Consider the following 20,000-nt stretch of genomic DNA (forward strand, 5'->3'; position numbering starts at 1 on the left):
AAATGGACTGCTGGCTCTTATAGCCCTTTTACTTATAAAAGTCCAGTTACTTTTCTTTTCCTGGGCCTTTGATATAGTGCTGCTGCAATAGAATACTGTTGGTAGACCAGTAGCATCAGACATGTTTGAAAGCCTCTGACATGGTGTGTAATCCGATGCCAGATGTTGGATAAGTCTGTTTAGATAAGTATTTATACCAACGGGTATGAAATTATTGACCATATTGGCCACCATACATGTCATGCTGTAATGAGTCAATTCTAAACTCAATTGGAGAGGGAAGATTGTAGCGCGAATATCTTTAAAATGGCCTCTGTGTGTCACGCTGCTTGTGGCACTGTGATGCTAACATTAGGGAGAGCCGGTGCTGATTGTCTCATAAAGTTGTTTGCCTATCTTGGGGAGCTCAGAGCCGTTTTAGACGTGACTCAGACACTCTGGCTCTTTGTAGGTGACACCGCCATGCTCTGGGCTTCTGTTGCCGTGGCGATGCGCTCTGCCCTGGGTGCTTGGTGGGCGGGGTCAGGAGAAGGTCATGTGAGAGCCGGAGGGCCGAGGTGCTGCTCTACTCTGTGTGTGTGTGTGCGTGCGTGCGTGCGTGTGTGCGCGTATGTGAGTGAGTGTGAGTGTGAGTGTGCGTGTGTGTGTATTAGTGTGTGTGGGCGTGCGTGTGTGTGTGTGTGTGTGTGTGTGTGTGTGTGTGTGTGTGTGCAACTTGGTGTTTGTTTTTGCTTGTGCCTCCAGCTCATCTGGTGAGGCTAGGCCCTGCAAATGCTAAAAGTGAGTCATGGCTTTAGTTCCTATGGAGCATATGTTATACATATGCTAATACATGCACTCTTTGTATTGTGTGTCCCTTCAGACCTAAGCATATTCTTAGTGAATAAACAAATGTTAAATGTCATATTTTGTGGGCAGTGGCATTTTAATGGTCCAGAACATACAGTCCAACTTAATAGATCATGACAGCTCAGAAAGGCTCCACATTCAACTTTCGGAATATTATATCGTATTGGCTAGTTGACGGTCATCGAAGGACCAGTGGGAGTTCAGGCCTCGGCTCCATGTAAACAAACCCACTCTGCACTCGTCTGGCATGCTGGTGTGTAGACCTGACCGTCCTGTCCTTCCCACCATTCTCATCGATCCTGGGACCACTGATGGACAGAGGCCTGTACTAAAGATGCTGTCGAGCTGCAAATTATGCAATTCTTGAATCCTGGTCAAAGGCCTTTGTGATTTGACCCAGGAACGCACTGCTGATGTTTATGTAAAGCACATTGAATGACTAGGTACTAGGTAGGCTACTTGCTTAGCTTGCTGGTATTACAGTGTCAGTCGAGTACAGATTCTCAAAGGAATCCTGTCTTTGAGAATCCTGTCCTGTCTCTCATTTAGACACAGTTTTCTTGAGAAGAGAGAGAAGAGGAGAGACAAGCCTGCGTCACTAGATGTGTTGCTCTGGTCAGGGTGGGACTAAAACATGTACCTGCTTTATTATGACCCTGCGTTATTATGGCCATTGTCATGTTGTTATGGTGACCGTTGCCCAGAAACAGGACATCTCTCTCCCTGGGTGTTTTCACTCTCTTTTTTTCAGTCTGTGTGCTCACTTGCACTCTGTCTGTCTGGCGCCTCTAGCTCTGTCTGTGTTTAGCCACACAAGGCACACACACATACACGTGCACACAGATACACACACACACACACACACACACACACACACACACACACACACACACACACACACAAACCAACCCTCAGTAAGGTGAAATGGGGCTGTGGATGGGCCAGTGAACTGGAGAGCTGCTGATTGTGGGCTCCTCATGAGTGTATGCTCTCCCTAATGTGTCTCATCTCTTTGCCCAGTGACCACTCACCTTTCATTTGGCAGCAATTCCAACAGTCAAGAGGCATGCGCTCTCGTTGTTACTGCGCCTCTACTGTGTGTGTTTGTGTTTGTGTGTGTGTGTGTGTGTGTGTGTGTGTGTGTGGTGTAATGTCCATTGTATACTGTATCTGCATTCAAATGTGCATAAGTGTGCCTTTTGAGTGTGCCTGTACGTCTGTGTGTGTGTGTGAGATTGTGTGTGTTTGCGCTATGAGGTACTGAAAGGGTGTGTGTATGAACTCTGGCGGCTGTGCGGGACTGAATGCGTATATTTGTGTGTGTGTGTGTGTGCGTGTGTGTGAGAGTGCAGCCAAGCAGGCCGAAAGCAACGCCACGTTGCTCCCGGGAAATCTTCTGATATGAGGACTCGTCTGCACCTCCTCCCACTTTATTTACCCCCCTCTCTCTCTCTCTCTCTCTCTCTCTCTCTCTCTCTCTCTCTCTGCGCATGGACTGAGTGAGTGGGCGGAGCCGGAGCGTCTGTGAGTGAGCGTTGTGTGAGTGAGGCCGCTGTGCCTTTTCTTACCTGTTTTCTCTTTCTTACTTTTTCTGTTTTTTATTATTTTTTTCCTTTGTTGTTTGTTTGTCTTGTATGTTTTTGGGTTGGTAGGGTTAGGGGTTAGTGGAGTGCGTGTGTTTTTGTGGTTTTACCTGGGCGTCAGCTCCTGGTTTGGAGTATGGCTGCCTCAGGTAACACTAGGGGAAAGTTTGTTTGTCTCACGCGGCGGCATGGTATAAAGATATCCTCTACCGCCAGCGTAGAAGAGTGTAGCCTGGCAGTAGGTGAAATGGTTGGGCATGACAAAGTTTTGTCTGCTGCTCGTATGAATCAAGCAATCGTTTTGTTCCTTGAGTCCGTGGAGTTGGCCAACTTAGTGGTTGAACGCGGAGTAGAAATTGATGGTATTTTTAACTCAGTACTCCCTTTGTCTACCCCATCTAGGAAAGTAATCATTTCAAACATACCACCTTTCATTAGTGATGACATTCTTGTCCAGTCTCTATCCCGCTATGGCAAATTAGTTTCCCCGATCAAGAAGATCGCCATTTCCACGAAGTCTCCACTTTTAAAGCATGTGGTATCTTTTAGGCGATATGTTTACATGGTTTTAAACAACAACACAGATGATCTTGATTTGACTTTGAATATCCAGGTCGACGATTTCAATTATGTCATATATGTCACAAGTAATCTGATGAGATGTTTTGGTTGTGGTTTGACGGGTCACCTAGTGCGTGCCTGTCCAGAAAAGTGCCCCAATACTACCGCCAATGTCAATGGTCAAAATGAGAATACTGGGGAGGGACAGTCTGCCAGTGATGAGGGGCCCACAAATGGTGGAGAGGCTGGGGTGGATGGTGATCAGTCACCAGGGGAAGGTTCTTCTAATGCCGATGCACCTGAAGTTAGACCATCAGATCAGGATGTGTCTGATGAGACAGTAAGGAACGGGGAAGAGGGGGCCGAGGCTGAAGCTCCAGAATATAATGTTATGCATACTGATAACTCGCCGAATTCCAACGTACTAGATCTTTCGGAGGACGCTTGCGGGGAGGATAGTCAGATCTTGGAAACAGAGGAAGTTCCCTTTAAAGTTCCAAAAGGTCTGAAGAGGGAAAGGGCTCGAGCTGAGTCTCATAGAAAGGTAAAAAAGAAAGATCTGGTTGTTGACGTTAATTCTACTGATGCAGAGAGCGAGGGGGAATTTTCTGATTGCAGCCTAAGGTGCAGTCTTCCCCAAAGCGGCTACATAGGGCGCGAGTACACTGTGGATGACTTAAAAACGTTTCTGAAGCAGACTAAAAATGCTAGGTGTGTTCAAGTTGATGAATACTTTCCCGATGTTGAACAGTTCATCGCTAAAACGAAGCTGTATATGGCCGAAGGTAGCTTTACTAGGCAGGAGGTCTACCGTTTGAATAAATTTCTCACAAAACTTAGAGCTCTGTTGAACGCTGATAGCCAGTCCACCCCAGCCCCTGTTAATTCCCAATGAATATGTTCTTTTTTTGCACTTTTTCCTTTATACTTATGAGTGGGTTTCAAATTGCTTCGCTTAATTTGAATGGAGCAAGAGACCGCACAAAGAGGGCGATGCTTTTTGAAACAATTAAAGAAAAAGCTATTGATGTTGTCTTTGCGCAGGAAACCCATACTGACGCAAGCAATAGCTCTGATTGGGCTTTGGAATTTGGGGGGTTATCGATCTTAAGTCATAATACCTCAACTAGTGGTGGTGTTGCTATTCTTTTTTCAGGTAGCTGTATCCCCTGTTCATATGAGGTTGATGAAATTGTTAAAGGTAGACTCTTGAGAGTCAGAGCTCAATATGAAAATACTTTTTTTGTTTTTGTGTGTGTCTATGCCCCAACGGTTGGGAGGGAGAGAATGATTTTCTTAAGTATCCTGGATGATCTGTTAAAGAATTGTGATTCTGGGGAGTGTTTACTTCTTGGTGGGGATTTCAACTGTACTGAGCTAGCTATTGATAGGAATCATGTAGAGCCTCATATGCCATCACGTAGAAGGCTCATTGAGATAATGAAGTCCCACGACCTTTCTGATTTATGGAGGAACTTTCATATAAAGCAGAAACAGTACACATGGGTCCACTCAAATAATAACATATTATCTCTGGCAAGATTAGACAGGTTCTATACCTTTAAGCATCAGTTCAGTTTTTTTAGAAGCTGTCTCATCCTGCCAGTAGGTTTTTCCGATCATAGTATGGTGCTTTGTAATTTTTTTGTTAGTGCCACCAGATATAAGAGCGCATACTGGCACTTTAACACTAGTCTTTTGAATGATGGTAAGTTTAGGGATGTTTTCAAGTTTTTCTGGAAGGATTTTAGATCCACAAAGCAGTCTTTTCAGTCTGTGCAACAGTGGTGGGATTTTGGAAAGGCCCAGATAAAACAGTTGTGTCAGCAGTATACTTCCTGTGTCACAAGAGATATAGCTCAACGCATGAAATTGTTGGAAAATGAGATACTGGAGCTCCAAGGTTTAGCTGAAAGTACAGGTAATCAGTTATATATGGAAAATTTGAAAATAAAAAAGAATTGTTTGGCCAACTTGCTGGGCATTAAAGCACAAGGAGCTCTGGTCAGGTCTCGCTTCCAGTGTGCAGAATTAATGGATGCACCTTCCAAATTCTTTTTTAATCTGGAAAAGAAAAATGGCCAAAAACGGCTTATACATGCTTTGGTTTCAGAAACTGGAGCCCTCTTATCTGACGATAAACAAATTCGTGAGAGAGCAGTTGATTTCTACAAGGTTTTGTATAGGAGTGAAATCTCCTATAAACAGGCCCTTGACAGTCCTTTTTTGACAAATCTTCCTAAGGTATCTAGAGAAGCTAATTGCGACCTTGGAAGGGTGATTACCCTGGCTGAGTTGGAAAAGGCCCTCCATGGTATGGAGTGTGGCAAGGCACCGGGGATCGATGGTCTGCCGGTTGACTTTTATAAGTCTTTCTGGACAGAAGTAGGCGCAGACCTACTGGTCGTTTTGAGGAACAGCTTGGCCAAGGGGCAGCTGCCACTCAGTTGTCGCAGAGCAGTTCTTACTCTGTTACCGAAGAAGGGAGATTTGAAGGATATCAGGTCATGGAGACCCGTGTCTGTTCTATGTGCGGAATATCGGCTGCTCTCTAAGGTTCTTGCTAATAGACTCAGTGAAGTTTTAGGGGAAGTCATTGCACCTGACCAGACCTACTGTGTGCCGGGCAGGCTTATTTGTGATAATATTTCCTTTATTAGAGACGTTTTGGAAATTGGTAAACTTTTACATTTGGACTTTGGCCTTGTTTCTGTTGATCAGGAAAAAGCTTTTGATAGAGTTGAACATAATTATTTATGGAGCGTCTTGACTGCTTTTGGCTTTAATCCTGTTTTTATAAAGAAAATTAGAGCTCTATACTGTGACAATGAAAGTATTCTGAAAATTAATGGTGACTTGTGTGCTCCTTTCAAGGTTTTTAGGGGAATTAGACAAGGATGCCCCCTCTCTGGAATGCTATACTCCTTAGCCTTTGAGCCCCTGTTAGTACAGTTAAGAGCCAAACTAAAGGGTGTAACTCTTCCTGAGTGTAACATCTCTTTGAAGCTATCAGCTTATGCGGATGATGTAGCTATTCTGATTGAAAGCCAAAGGGATGTGGACACCATGTTAAATGTTTTTACTGATTTTAATCGGTTATCATCTGCCAGAGTTAATTGGGGAAAAAGTGTGGCCCTGTTGGCTGGAAAATGGCCTGATGGCACACCGTGCCTCCCAGGTGGGTTAACCTGGTCTAGGGACGGGTTTAAATATTTGGGTGTGTTTCTTGGAGACGATAACTTTGTTCTAAGGAATTTTGAGGGGATTGTTGAGAAGGTTAAGGGCCGTCTTGGCAAGTGGAGTTTTTTAATTAAAAAATTGTCCTATAGGGGCCGTGTTCTAATAATTAACAACCTGGTGGCTTCATCCCTTTGGCACAGACTTGCATGTATAGACCCTCCAGCACATGTTTTATCTAAAATACAATCTATTCTGGTTGATTTCTTTTGGGATGGTCTACACTGGGTCCAACAAGGCGTGCTTTTTTTATCCAAGGATGAGGGTGGACAAGGATTGGTCCACCTGCAGAGTAGGGCAGCAGCCTTTCGTCTTCAGTTCATACAGAGACTTTTGGATGGACCTGTAAATTCCAGTTGGAAGGCTGTGGCTTGTGCCATCCTAAGAACTTTTGAAGGCTTGGGTCTGGATAGGACCCTCTTCTGGATGAATCCTGCCTTAATGAACTTAAACAAGCTCCCTGTGTTTTATCGCAATACGTTTAAAGTATGGGGTCTTTTGAAAGTATGGAGACCTCAGAATACAAGTTCTCTCTTTTGGCTTTTGCAAGAGCCATTGATATATGGTTCATGTTTGGATCTTACGCATGAGAAGCATTTTCCTGCTTTTAGTGGGATGTTTTGCAAAGCGCAGGTCATCACTTTGAAGGACCTCCTGCCTTTAGCTGGGCCAGGTTTTGAGAATGCTGAAGGAGTGGCCGAACACATGAAAATGAGATCCATCCGTATAGTTAACAAATTCCTCTTGGAATTGCGGTCCCACTTCACAGATGCTAGTCTAGCAATGTTGGATCAGTATGCCAGGGGTTTAGTTATGCTAAATGAATGTGATCCTGTTCCATGTTTTAGTGTGTCCTCTGGATTTTGTAATGTCTTTTTGAAGGTTGAAGATTTTGTTTTTCTGGGTCCAAATCGCGCCTCTGGAAAGGCACTTTACAATCTTTGTGTAAAATCTCTGAATAGGAGGTGTTTGGAGTCTAGAGTTGACACACCTTGGCGTGCTGTTCTACATGTAGAACAGGATGTCAAACCACACTGGAGATCCTTTTACAAGTCACCATTAATTAAAAAGGTGGGGGATTTACAATGGAGGATTTTATATGGTGCAGTTGCTGTAAATTCTTTTGTTTGTGTTTTGAACTCTGATGTGAGGCATGAGTGCCCGTTTTGCAATGACAGGGAAACTGTTTTTCACGCTTTTATGCAATGCACACGCCTGATGCCTTTATTTTCCATTTTACAGAAACTGTTCACTTACTTCAATGAAAGTTTTTCAATGGAAACATTTATTTTTGGTTTTAATTATGTACAGAAGCGAAGGCACAAATGTCAGTTGTTGAATTTTATCATTGGACAGGCTAAGATGTCTATATATGTTAGCAGGAGGAATAAGGTTGAGCATAACTCAAGATCTGATCTTTTAATGGTATTTGCAATCTTGGTGAGATCAAGGATTTTAATTGATTTTGGTTTCTACAAGGAAATGAGTGATCTTGAAACCTTTGAGATTATATGGTGTCAGGAAAATGCTCTGTGTATGGTTGTAGAGGATAAAGTGCAATTTAATACCTTGTTAGACGTTCCTGTGCCTGCTGTTTAACATACATAACTAGATGTGTCTTCTATTTATTTATTTATTTATTTTTTAATCATTCATCTTTGAGATGACTGTGTATGTCTTTTAGCTATTTGTAATAAAGGTTTTTATAAATTCAAATTCTCTCTCTCTCTCTCTCTCTCTCTCTCTCTCTCTCTCTCCCTCTCCCTCTCCCTCTCTCCCCCTCTCTCCCTCTCTCCCTCTGTTTCACACTCTCTCTCTCTCTTTCTATCTCTAATGCAATCTCCCTCTCTTCCTTCCACCCTCTGTTTTCTTCTCACACACATACACTCTCACACACTCTCGTTTTTCCGTCTCACTCGCTCCCTCTATCATGCCTCTCTCTCTCTCTCTCTCACACACACACACACACACACACACACAGAGAGAGCTAATATTAATGTGGAGTGTAGCCCGTATGAAAAGTGACGAGTGTGCGTTTATGCCTTGCTTGCTCAGACGGTAGTGGTGTTTTAGCATACATGCTGAAATACAAGCAGATAGCGACATGCTTGCAAAGGCTGAGGAAATTATTAATGTTGGCCTCAGTGGAGGCCAATTGTATGCACATACATTCATCCATCCATGCATGCGTGCACTGGCATGCACTTGCAGGCATTCACACACACACACACACACACACACACACACACACACACACACACACACACACACACACACACACGCACACACACACGCACACACACACACACACACACAAATAATAGGTCTTTGCATGGGCTGTGTGTGCGTGTGTGTGTGTGTGTGTGTGTGTGTGTGTGTGTGCTGTTGAAGCCTCCCAGACTGCTGTGAAACTAATCAGAGCCTAAGAGGCACACTAGCATACACACACATACAACCTCACATACCCTCACACACTCATACTCCCTCTCTCTTTCTCTCTCTCTCTCACACACTCTCTCTCTCTCACTCACACACACACACACACACACATACTCTCTCTTTCTCATCCACTTGCTCACCCACTCACTCACAAATACGATCGATCTGCACAAAGCACCTGGGGTGGGTGGGTGGGGGGGGTGGGCTACTGGGAGACATTTACGTGCGTGTGCGCGCGCGTGCGCGTGTGTGTGCGTGTGTGTGTTTGTGTTTGTGCTTGTGTGTTTGAGCGAGAAAGTGTGTTTGTGTTTGTGTGTGTGTCTGGGTGTGTGCAAGGATTTAGAGAGTGTTTTGTATGTGTGGACCTGTGTGTGTGTCTGGGTGTGTGCAAGGATTTAGAGAGTGTTTTGTATGTGTGGACCTATGTGTGAGGCATGCAGCAAGCAAAATGTGGCAGAACTCATCATCAACCTTATTATGGCCCAGTCCTGTCTCTGTTGTAGCAGCACGTCGAGGCGTGAGTGTCTATTTGCATGGAAAAGCCTCAGATGGTATTCCCCGGAGGCTTTCTCTGTGTCCTTTGCCTGTGTGTGTGTGTGTGTGTGTGTGTGTGTGTGTGTGTGTCTCTGGGGGTATAAGCTGAGATTGACCTTGAATTGGGACTCTGTGTGTTTGAGTTTCAGTGTGTATGAGAGAGTGAGAGAGAAATAAAGAGAAGGAGAGAGACAGAGTGTGTGTGTGTGTGTGTGTTGTGTGTGAAGTGTTGGCCGTCCAGCCTGCTGGTCTGCTGAGAGCCCAGTCTGTTCGCTACAGAACTGCGGGGAGCAGGTTAATGGAATTCCATGCTAGACTGAGCCCTGTGCCTGCCTCACAATATGGCCGCCGCAGTTTGGAAATTAAAATTGAATGTACTTCAAAAATCTGAACAAGAACGATAGAACAAGGAGTGAGAGAGAGAGAAAGAGATTGAGAGAGGGTGAGAGAGAGCAGAGGAGAACGAATGAGAAGGTGAAGTGTGACAGAAAGAGAGCGTAAAGGAAACGCAGGGAGAACCAGAGAAGTTGTGGAGTCGCTGGAGGAGGGAGGGGGCGGGGAAGACCAGCACGTCCAGAAAGAACGTGAGGGAGACGAGACTGAGGGATAACATGATGAACTCATGTTAAAGGAGAGGTGTGTGTGACTGTGTGTGTGACTGTGTGTGTGTGTGTGTGTGTGTGTGTGTGTGTGTGTGTGCGCGTGTGTGTGCGCGCGCACTGGATGAACTGTGGGGTTTCCCTACTTGTGCTTACAGTCTGTAGAGATTCATTCTCACACTTTCTACCTTGCGGTGTGTGTGTCTGTCTGTTTGACTTTGGAGTCTAATTTGATTTTAAATGACCTTATCTATCAATTGTTCATTGAGAGCCATTTAATGGATTTAGGATGGTATGGTTAGTGTATGCACATTATCTGTAATAGAGTCTGTGTGCTTCTCTATGGCCAGATTTGTGTGTCTGTGTGTGTGTGTGTGTAGTGTTGGAGCTCTGTGACATGAATAGACAGTTTGCTACCATTTGCTCCCTTGTGAATAAACACTGCCAATGTTGTTGCCAATCAGGTGAATATGTGTGGCTCTTGATGCAAGCTCATACACACACACACACACACACACACACACACACACACAGCACACACACAGCACACAGGACTGTTTGGCAGCTCTTAGCTTGCCAGCTTGTGCTCTTGAAACTTGAAACTTCCTGCCATCAAGTCATGGCATATCCAAACAGTTTGTGAGCAAACATACATACGCACATATGCACACACACACACACACACACACACACACACACACACACACACACACACACACACACACACACACACACACACACACACACACACACACACACACCTCCTTCACTTTAACAGTGTACTCCGAAGACTCATAAGTGTTTCTGTGTGAATGGGGGGGAGGTACATTTTGATGTTGTGTGTGTTAGACTTAAAGCAATAACATGGTGTATGGTTTACTTTTGTCTTTTAAGAGCATTAATGTGTCTGTGTGTATGTGTGTGTGTTTGGCTTCCATAGAGGGCCAAAGTGGGACCAGGAACCAAGAAAGAAACCAACCCTAATGCCATCTCCAAATTCGACAGCAATGGCAACCGCGACCGCATGAAGCTCTCCGATTTCAACTTCCTCATGGTGCTCGGCAAAGGCAGCTTTGGGAAGGTAGTGCCTCTCCTCCCACCCCCTCTTATCTCTCTCCCCCTCTCTCTCCCTCTCTTTCACTCTCTCCCTTCCTCTCTCTCTCTGTATTATTCTCCCTCTCTCTCTCTCTCTCTCTCTCCCCCTCTCTCTCTCCCTCTCTTTCTCTCTCTCCCTTCCTCTCTCTCTATTATTCTTCCTCTATCTCTCTCCCTCCTCCCTCTCTCTATCTCTCTCTCCCTCCTCCCTCTCACTCTCTCCTGTTTCAGTCACTCTTGTTTTGCACATGCACCCCTTTCTCCCCCTTCTCTCTTTCATGCCGTCTCATTTTCATTCGCTCTCCCACTCTCCTCTTCTCTGTCTCGATTAATTTGTCATTCCCTCTTGCTTTGACCATGCATTTATCTATCTCCCCCTCACTCTCACTCTCTCTCCCTCTCTCTCTCACTTCCTCACTCCCTCACATTCAATCTCCCTGCTCCTTACTCCCTCGTTTGATTTCTTCATTTATTTTGCTTTAGTGTCGTCAGAAAGGCTCAGGACGGTTTTATGAATGTATGGCAGGTAATCTCCTCACAGACAAGGTCACTCTCTGTGTCCCAAATTTCTGGAAGAGAGAGAGAGAGAGAGAGAGAGAGAGAGAGAGTGTGAAAAAGAGAGAGAAAGATCAGGGGGAGAGAGGGAGGAAGGAAGGGGGGGAAGAGGAAAAAAAGCTGTAGAGAGAGAGAGAGAGAGCGAGTGGGCATTGTCTAAATAGGCGCATGTTCCAGCTGCTCACAGTTTCCATAGCAACAGGCATTTCAAATGATATTGATATGTTGACGTAAGAGCTAGGGACCTGTGTCAGAGTTATTAGCTGGAGTCCTCGGCTGATGCTATCGCCACCGTCACAAACACAATGTCCTCCCCAGCCCCCCGTTCATTAGCCCCTCAAGTGCAAAACAGACCCTAAAGGAAGGTTGTGCAGAGGGGAGAGAGTAGGAGTAATATGAGCATGATTAGAGAAGCTAGCCCTTTAGCGCTTTTCCAGTGACTCCAGTGCTAATTCAGAGGGGGGCACATTCAAGTGAGTTGCCGATACAAATCTGAACTCGACTCCAGAATACTGATAGACAGCCCTACAGTGTATTTGGATTGGGAGAGAGATGTCTATCTCTCTTGCCCTGTTTTTGGGGGTAAAATCCCCCCCCCCCCAAAAAAAAAATGCCTTTGAGTTTTTCCGGACATGACAGAAGATGTCACATGTGACATGTGGGCACACACACTCTGCTGCTGAAGAAAAACCTCTCTTCAGTCTTTTGGGGTCCTTTCTTTTTCTTTTTTCTTTGGAATTGGCAGAAACCGGCAATCAGCCGCTAACGGGAGCCTCGCCGGTATGTCTCCGAGCCACTCCGCCCTTGTTCCTGTGGTGAGGAAGAGGCGAGAGGCGCCTGTGTGTGTGAGTGTATGTGTGTGTGTGTGTGTGTGTTTCGGCAGAGCAGATGGTGGCCTCTGTGAAGTCGACGCTGACTGCACAACTCTCTCCACCGCCAGTCACCCTGCCTCCATCTGGGCAGTGCTTTAAAAGCAGCACAAAGTCAAGGCGCTTCACTTCCATGCTCATTTCCATAGCCGCATATTTTTAGAGGAAAAAAGACAGCTCGAAGGAGAGAGTTGAGGTGGTAATGTAAAGGTGTGTGTGTATGTGGGGGGAGGGGGGTGGGCGGAGGGTTGAGGGTTGAAGAGCCGAACTTTCTAGAGCTTGTTTGCGAGAAAGTTTCCTTCGCACATGAAGGTCTGCCGTCGTGATTGTCGTCGTGATCTTGAGGAGGCAGCAGCCGCGTTGCTGTTTTTATTTTCCCATCTTTTAGAGCCGCGTGTGTTTGTGGTCTCCAGCTGTGTCGTGCGGCAACACTGCCTTGTGACTCAGTTATCACGCACATTGTCACAGGAACACACACATAGATATATACACACACACACACACACACACACACACAGCCAATGATTAGTGTGAAGCCAGCTTCAACATGCTACTAGCACTTCAAGCAGATCCTATTTCTCTCATGTTCAAGGTTTCTCTCACTCTCTCTCTCTTTCCTTCTCTCTCTGTATTTCTCTCTCTCTCTCTCTCTCTCTCTCTCTCTTTCTTTCTCTCTCTCTCTCTCTCTGTGTGTGTGTGTGTGTGTGTGTGTGTGCGTGTTTGTATGAGTGTGTGTCTGGAAGGCAGCCCGATAACAGATGTTTTCCCAGATTTCTCGATTATGGAGAATATGCTGCTGAATTGCTTGACGTCTGCCAATCTCTCTCTGTGGTTCTCTGTATCTCTTTCTCTCTCTCTCTCTCTGGTATTTCTTTCTTTTTTGTCTCCCTCTCCTTCTGTCCCCTGCTCCCTATGGTGTTCTCTTTCTCTCTCATTCTCTCTCTCTCTCTCTCTCTCATTTTCTCTCTTTCTCTCTCTCATTCAGTCTCTCTCTCTCATTCTCTCTCATTCTCTCTTTCTCCATCTCTTTTGTGTGGCTTGCCCTGAGGCTCTCTGTCAGAGTGAGCAGAGTTCAAATCTGTCCCCCAATCACTGGAGCGTCAAGCCAGCTTCCCCATCGTGAACCGCTCAAATCTGCACCTTATCTGACAATGGCTGGAGAACAGCTTTGTTTCTGCATGGGGATGTGTGTGTGCGCGCGTGTGTGTGTGTGCGTGTGTGTGTGTGTGCGTGTGTGTGTGCGTGTGTGTGTGTGTGCGTGTGTGTGTGTGTGTGTGCGCGCGTGCGTGTGTGTGAAGGAGAGAAAGAGGGAGATGGATTGTGTTTATTTGTGTGTGTGATTTATCCTGATTGGGCAGCGTTCAGAGTCTGTGCCTCTGCCCGTGTGTGTAAGCACATCATATTTCATGGGCACAGCCCCATGCTGGGCCTGGCTGGGCAGTAACACCCTCCAATCCCTGCTGCTGCCCACTAAAGAGCTGCTCGAGTGTCCATTATGGCGCATCAGGACCACCCAGTCATGGGCAGAGTTGGACATTTGAGCTTATCAGGCGCGACGGCGGTGATGCTAAACAGAACGAGATCAAAATTCAAAAGAGATTGATGATAAGCGACACCAGACAAAATGCGATCAGCTGAGCCTTATAACACTCATTGTCAAAATGGTCATAATTTGAATGACCAGCCAAGTGCAAAGGTCACTGCCATCTTGTGCCGAGAAAGTTTGTAGGCCTATATGTCGATTACCAAATGCGGCACAAGTGACTGTCAATGGACTCAAAAGTTGGAGAGCTCAGTAATTGACTTGTTCAGACTCTCTCCTCATGAGATAGTGTTGACCTGAAGAACAGCAAGTTAATGCACTGACAGCACAAACAGTCATGTTTTATACTCTTTGGTTACAATTGCAATTTCGTTACAAGGTGAAAATACTTCAGGTGTTCTGCAAGACCCTCTCTATCGTAGCATTGACGTTTAATGTTTTTTTAAGCCTAGTTCAAAAAGCGATTTACTTTGACGTTGCCAAGTTGCCCCTAAAGGCTATGCGTTATGCTATTCAGTTGTAAATGCATATTCCGGTGTGGTCCCAAACAAAAATGTACACTCTTTGTTATCCAAAAATAGACCCTAGGTTGTTGTTAGACTGGAGTTTCCCTTTAAGCACTTACATTGATTAATCTGATCAGTGCTCCCTCAAGCAACATGATGGCTATAATTAATGCACGAGAACATTGCTTGTTGTCAGATTTTACATTGTCCTTGGTCACTATCTAGTATTACCATATCTTATTTCTTTTAGCCTGCACTAGTGCAGTGCCCGTTCGAACATGCCATTCCTGAAGAAAACCCGTAGCCCAATTACATGCCCACAGGTATGCCTGCTTTAAAAATAGGATGATAGGGAAACATTGTTCCAGCTAAGCATTCAATAATGAATACTTAAGCATTGCATTGATACACAGGATTAGATGTTAAAATCCCTTGTGCCAAAATCCAAGGTAAAAACACATTCAGAAGCCCCTGCTCAAGTTTAACTTTAAAAAAGCATATTACCCACAAATCCGCCAACAAATGGTCACAAACACAATACAAATGGCCCATCCAACAGCAGTATATAGTATGCGGCATGTCATTGGGGTTATCAAGTGGGCACCCTCATTCACCGATGTTTCGTTAAGTTAGGCCCATGACACCTCATGAAGGCTTAACAGTGAAACCAGCATCCTGGAGACACTCCCCTCCATGCTGCCTCCATATTACCACATTGAAATATCCAATACCCAAAATACTCTTAACCAGCCCAGGCATGGTGAAGGTTGGCTAGGTTGGTCTGTCCCGTTGATGTGGACTGCACCATAGCCATAAAAACCTTGGCCAACCAACCATCAACCTAGGCACAGCCCATCACCAACAAAAGAAGTTACACAAAACAAATTAGCCAGTTAGCTTAGCCAGTTAGCTTAGGCCCCATCGCAAACACAAAACAAATTAACCAGTTAGCTTACGCCCCATGCTGCCACCATATTACCACAACAAACATCCAAATTGTTGTCAGATTTTACATTGTCCTTGGTCACTATCTAGTATTACCATATCTTATTTCTTTTAGCCTGCACTAGTGCAGTGCCCGTTCGAACATGCCATTCCTGAAGAAAACCCGTAGCCCAATTACATGCCCACAAGTATGCCTACTTTAAAAATAGGATGATAGGGAAATATCATTCCAGCTAAGCATTTAATAATGAATACTTAAGCAATATAGCACGAGTGAGAGTGGGGTTGGTCATGGATATTCCCACAGGGTGTTGTTCGGCCGTAGCCACGAGGCCGGAGGCCGAGTGGCACAGGCAACAACAGCCGTGGGAATATCCATGACCAATCACACGATCACGAGTGCTATATTGCTTTTATACAACAATTCTACCACAAACTAAATAATCTGAAAACACCCCATTATTGTTTAAAAATGTTAATTTCGACATCGTTCATTGAATATTATAATATATTAGGTGGCCTCTAATGTGTAATAAATTTAGGCATGGCTGCATGTGACATTTCTACAGATCAGAATGACATAAGCCTAACAACTGTTTTGAGTTAAGGCTAAATGTGTATTAAGCTTACTGAATAACTTCTTAATACTGAAGACAAACCATTTTGTGGAATGATCATCATTGTTTGAAATTTGACTCAAAAACAGTCTTTAGCATTTGACGTCGCTCAGTCTGCCACTTGTTGTTGTCTAGCTATGTGGCATTAGCCTATCGCTCGTTTTAATTTGGGACCTTGCAGTCGGAATTATCGTTTTTTTAGTCAAAGTCTCAAGTCCAAAGTAGCCTGGGCTATTCGAAGCGTCAGTTTATTGCACATACTTTTATTTTGAGTGGTCACTACAAACTGCATACAGGGAGTCTTTATTGTTGAGGTCAGAGTCAGACATGATCATCATCTTGCATCTTAACCCACAAGCGGTTCCCGAATAGGCCTAATCCGTTTTTTAAATTGCGACTGACTCATCAAAGTGAGACCTGTCAGTACACGATCCATGGGGTGGAGTTCCCCTGAAACTGGTCCCCTTGGAAACAGTGCAGTGCAGCGATAAACGTCCTACATAAATAAGCATATTTTAAAATATGCATTCAAAAATCTTCAAAATCGAGAGTGCACACCTTTGTGCCACGCGCGAGCCACATACAAAATCTTAGGTCAGTCTGACAAACGGTCAGCGAGATATGCGTGCCACAGACACACAAACACACAGAAGCTTCTTGCTTTATAGATAGATGGTATGATGGGATGTTGCCTCTCTTATATTCCTATGTTAGACATCTCTGGGATTTTATCAGATGAATCTCCCTTTGCTTGAAATGGGTTTTCTCTCACAACTAGACCTGTCCAGAAATGCCATGTTGTTCCATGTTCTTCTTGTTAGCGTTTGTGGTATCCCTCTCTGACACTGTGTCACTGCACTCTCGAGTGTGGCTGCTGCATGTGATTTCACAATGACATTACACAACAGCTTGCATGATTATTCATTAGCTATCAGATTGTATCTGAGCCCCAAGGAAGGGCCTGTGTCCTACTGTGTCCTCAACCCTCTCAACTTCTTCCTGAGCCGCTCCCGGACCCAGCCGCCCGCAGCGCAGTCCACACACCGTCTGGGCAGCAGTGCATATCAACGCAACAAAAATCAATACAATTAATACGATATTACTAAAATAATAATATTAATATAATAATAATATACCCAAATGAGTCCTGACAACCCCTGACATTCTCTTCTGATTGCCTGAATTTGATGTTTTTTAACTTTTGCTGTGGCAAATAGATTTTTTAGCCATGGTAGGAGAACATATCTGATGATGATGATGACATGGTCTGCTTTTGCTCATATGTTGCTCTTGCGTGAATTATAATCTAAAACAGGGGTCACCCATTAACATTTTGCAAGGTCCAGCAGGGTTCCCGCGGATCCTTAAAAAGTCTTAAAAAGTCTTAAATATAACTTTCGGTTTTTAAGGCCTAAAAAAGTCTTAAATTGTCTGGGATGTCTTGAATTTTCGAAAGGGAGGTATTAAATTTGCGTATGGGACCGCCAGCGAGTGCAAGAGAGCGAGTGATGTCTCCATCCGGTTTCGTGAATTTAAAACGCAATAATGTATTGTATAAGTGACTACGGGAGGAAGTGTAGTGGAGAGTGAAGATGTTTTTCACGTGTATGAAAACGGTAATAATACAGTATGTACAAATATGCCTGACGTTTTTGTGGTGTAGCCGAGGCCTGAGAGATAGGCAGGTAACCTACGTGAGCGGTAGAATGAGCGGGAGAAAGAGTTGGTAAACCAGTTAAACCAGCGATAGGTTGGCCACACGTTCGAATTTAAGCCGGACATATGGATTTTAAAAGCCCTGTCTGGCGTCCGGCGCAGCTTCAAACCAGACGCTCATTTGTCCTCCTTTTTGGAGTTGCACTTGGCATCTAGAATCTTTGCTCGGACGCAGCATCATTTCACAAACTATAGACGCGAAGACTGCTGGTCAAATTATTGAATTCTGAAATTCTGTCACTCGTCTGATATTTTGCTGCGCAATTTATGAAGGAACCACGGACTGACAGAAAAAGAAAACGAGCGTTTTCGCAATCAGGAGGAAATACTGTACATGTTAAGTTGATCTGTTTGCATCTTTCCAGCGTGTGTTGCTGGCCTAGCCTAGGGAAGAAAATATATGTCTAAGTTATAATACCTGTAATATCTGCCAGCAGCTTGCTTGCCAGCGTTTCCCAGTAGGCCTACTTTGCAAAAGTTGTGAAATATAACCGCCTATTTTTTGAATGTCGGCGACTGGCTACATAAATAAAAAACGTGCGTTCATAATACGTGCGTGCTTGAGATGAAACCAGCAGTTTTCAGCAGGATCATGCGAGGAGGACCTGTCTCTTAATTAATTTAAAACAAGTCAATGGTTTTACAATGTTTCAGTCAAGCTGGTATGCAAAATGTAAAGTAGTGGTTTAACTTTAATTTGCTGTGATGCATATGGGACAATAGATACACATAGTAAATGATATAAAGTAGGCCTATTAAAATATTTAAATAGCTTAGTCTAACTTTGAAAAAATATTGAAGGGAATCCAGTCCAGTGCACATGTCTTTGGCAAGTAGCCTAGGCTACTACAGACACAGGTGAAGAACAGTCAGCCCCAGCCAGTAAGCACAACCAAATATGTACAGCCAGCTTCAAAAGCAAGCAACCCAGACCCTAAAATTGGGCATTTATAGTGAAGGTAATTCACACACAATTATTTTTCTTTCGCCAAAATATATTTGGTAACTTCTGTAGACATCCAAAATGGGGTGGGGGTTAAAATTAGAAAAAGAAAAAAAACTATTGATTAAACAGTCGTGTATATATCTTTTTGCCGTGGTATAGTCTTAATGTTTTCATTTAGATGTCTTGAAAAGGTCTTAAAAGTCTTTAAATTTGCACTTGGAAAATGTGCAGATACCCTGTCCAGTAAGCCAAAAACTATCCTCTCTTTGCTCCTCCGTTCTTGGGGTCAGGACAGTTTGACTGGGGACATGCATTTATGGGATCAGGCCTAAAGAAAAACATTTGTTGATCAAAGGATTATATTTCCAGTTGTCTGGTAGAATATTTTTGGCATGGCATATGGTCAACCCGAACCATGAATGAAAAACAAAGTGCTATATGCCATTCATTTTTAATTGCATTATGTAGATAAGTTAACAGAACATTTAGTGAAGGGCACTAGTTTTCATGTGCTCTCTCTTTCTCTCTCTCTCTCTCTCTCCCTCCCTCCTCTAAATGAGGGTAAATAAAATAACGTGACTGCTTTCTGGAAACAGCTGTTCAACTCTGGTCTTCACTTCAGCATCTTAATGTTGCTTATTGTTTATCAACAGTAAACTATGTAGAAAGATAGTGAAGGCACACACACACACACACACCTGTGCTGTTTCCCACAACGATGATAACAGAATATACAGATATGTGCTGGAAGAGAATATCTACAATTTCTAAATCTGATCAGTGTCCCTGGACTTTATTTAACCCCAAAAGTGACATAACGAGAAACTGATGCATATAATTGGTAGTACTTCAGGAGGGACACTCACCAAGCTGCTACTACTACTACTTCTGCTACTGCTGCTACTGCTACTACTACTACTGCTACTACTACTGCTACTACTACTACTACTACTACTTCTGCTACTACTGCTACTACTACTACTACTACTACTACTACTACTATTTCTGCTACTGCTGCTACTACTACTATTGCTGCTACTACTGCTACTACTTCTGCTACTGCTGCTACTGCTACTACTACTACTACTACTACTACTACTACTACTACTACTACTACTATTTCTGCTACTGCTGCTACTACTATTATTGCTGCTACTACTGCTACTACTACTGCTACTACTACTACTACTACTACTTCTGCTACTGCTGCTACTACTACTACTACTACTACTACTACTACTATTTCTGCTACTACTACTACTACTACTACTACTGCTGGTACTACTGCTACTGCTGCTACTACTACTACTATCACCACTACTGTGTTGGACAGTCGGAGAGTTGTAATAAGGATGAGGTTTGTCATCACACTGCTGGTGCTGCTGTTCTCCATATGTGGAGCTCAG

The 20,000-nt window shown here is 44.1% G+C and overlaps 1 pseudogene; it reads left to right on the forward strand.

Moving 5' to 3' along the window:
• LOC121704771 overlaps positions 1-20,000 on the forward strand; it is a 144,363-nt pseudogene that overhangs the window by 86,305 nt on the left and 38,058 nt on the right.

Source organism: Alosa sapidissima, chromosome 3, assembly GCF_018492685.1.
Source record: "Alosa sapidissima isolate fAloSap1 chromosome 3, fAloSap1.pri, whole genome shotgun sequence".
Lineage (NCBI taxonomy): Eukaryota > Metazoa > Chordata > Actinopteri > Clupeiformes > Clupeidae > Alosa > Alosa sapidissima.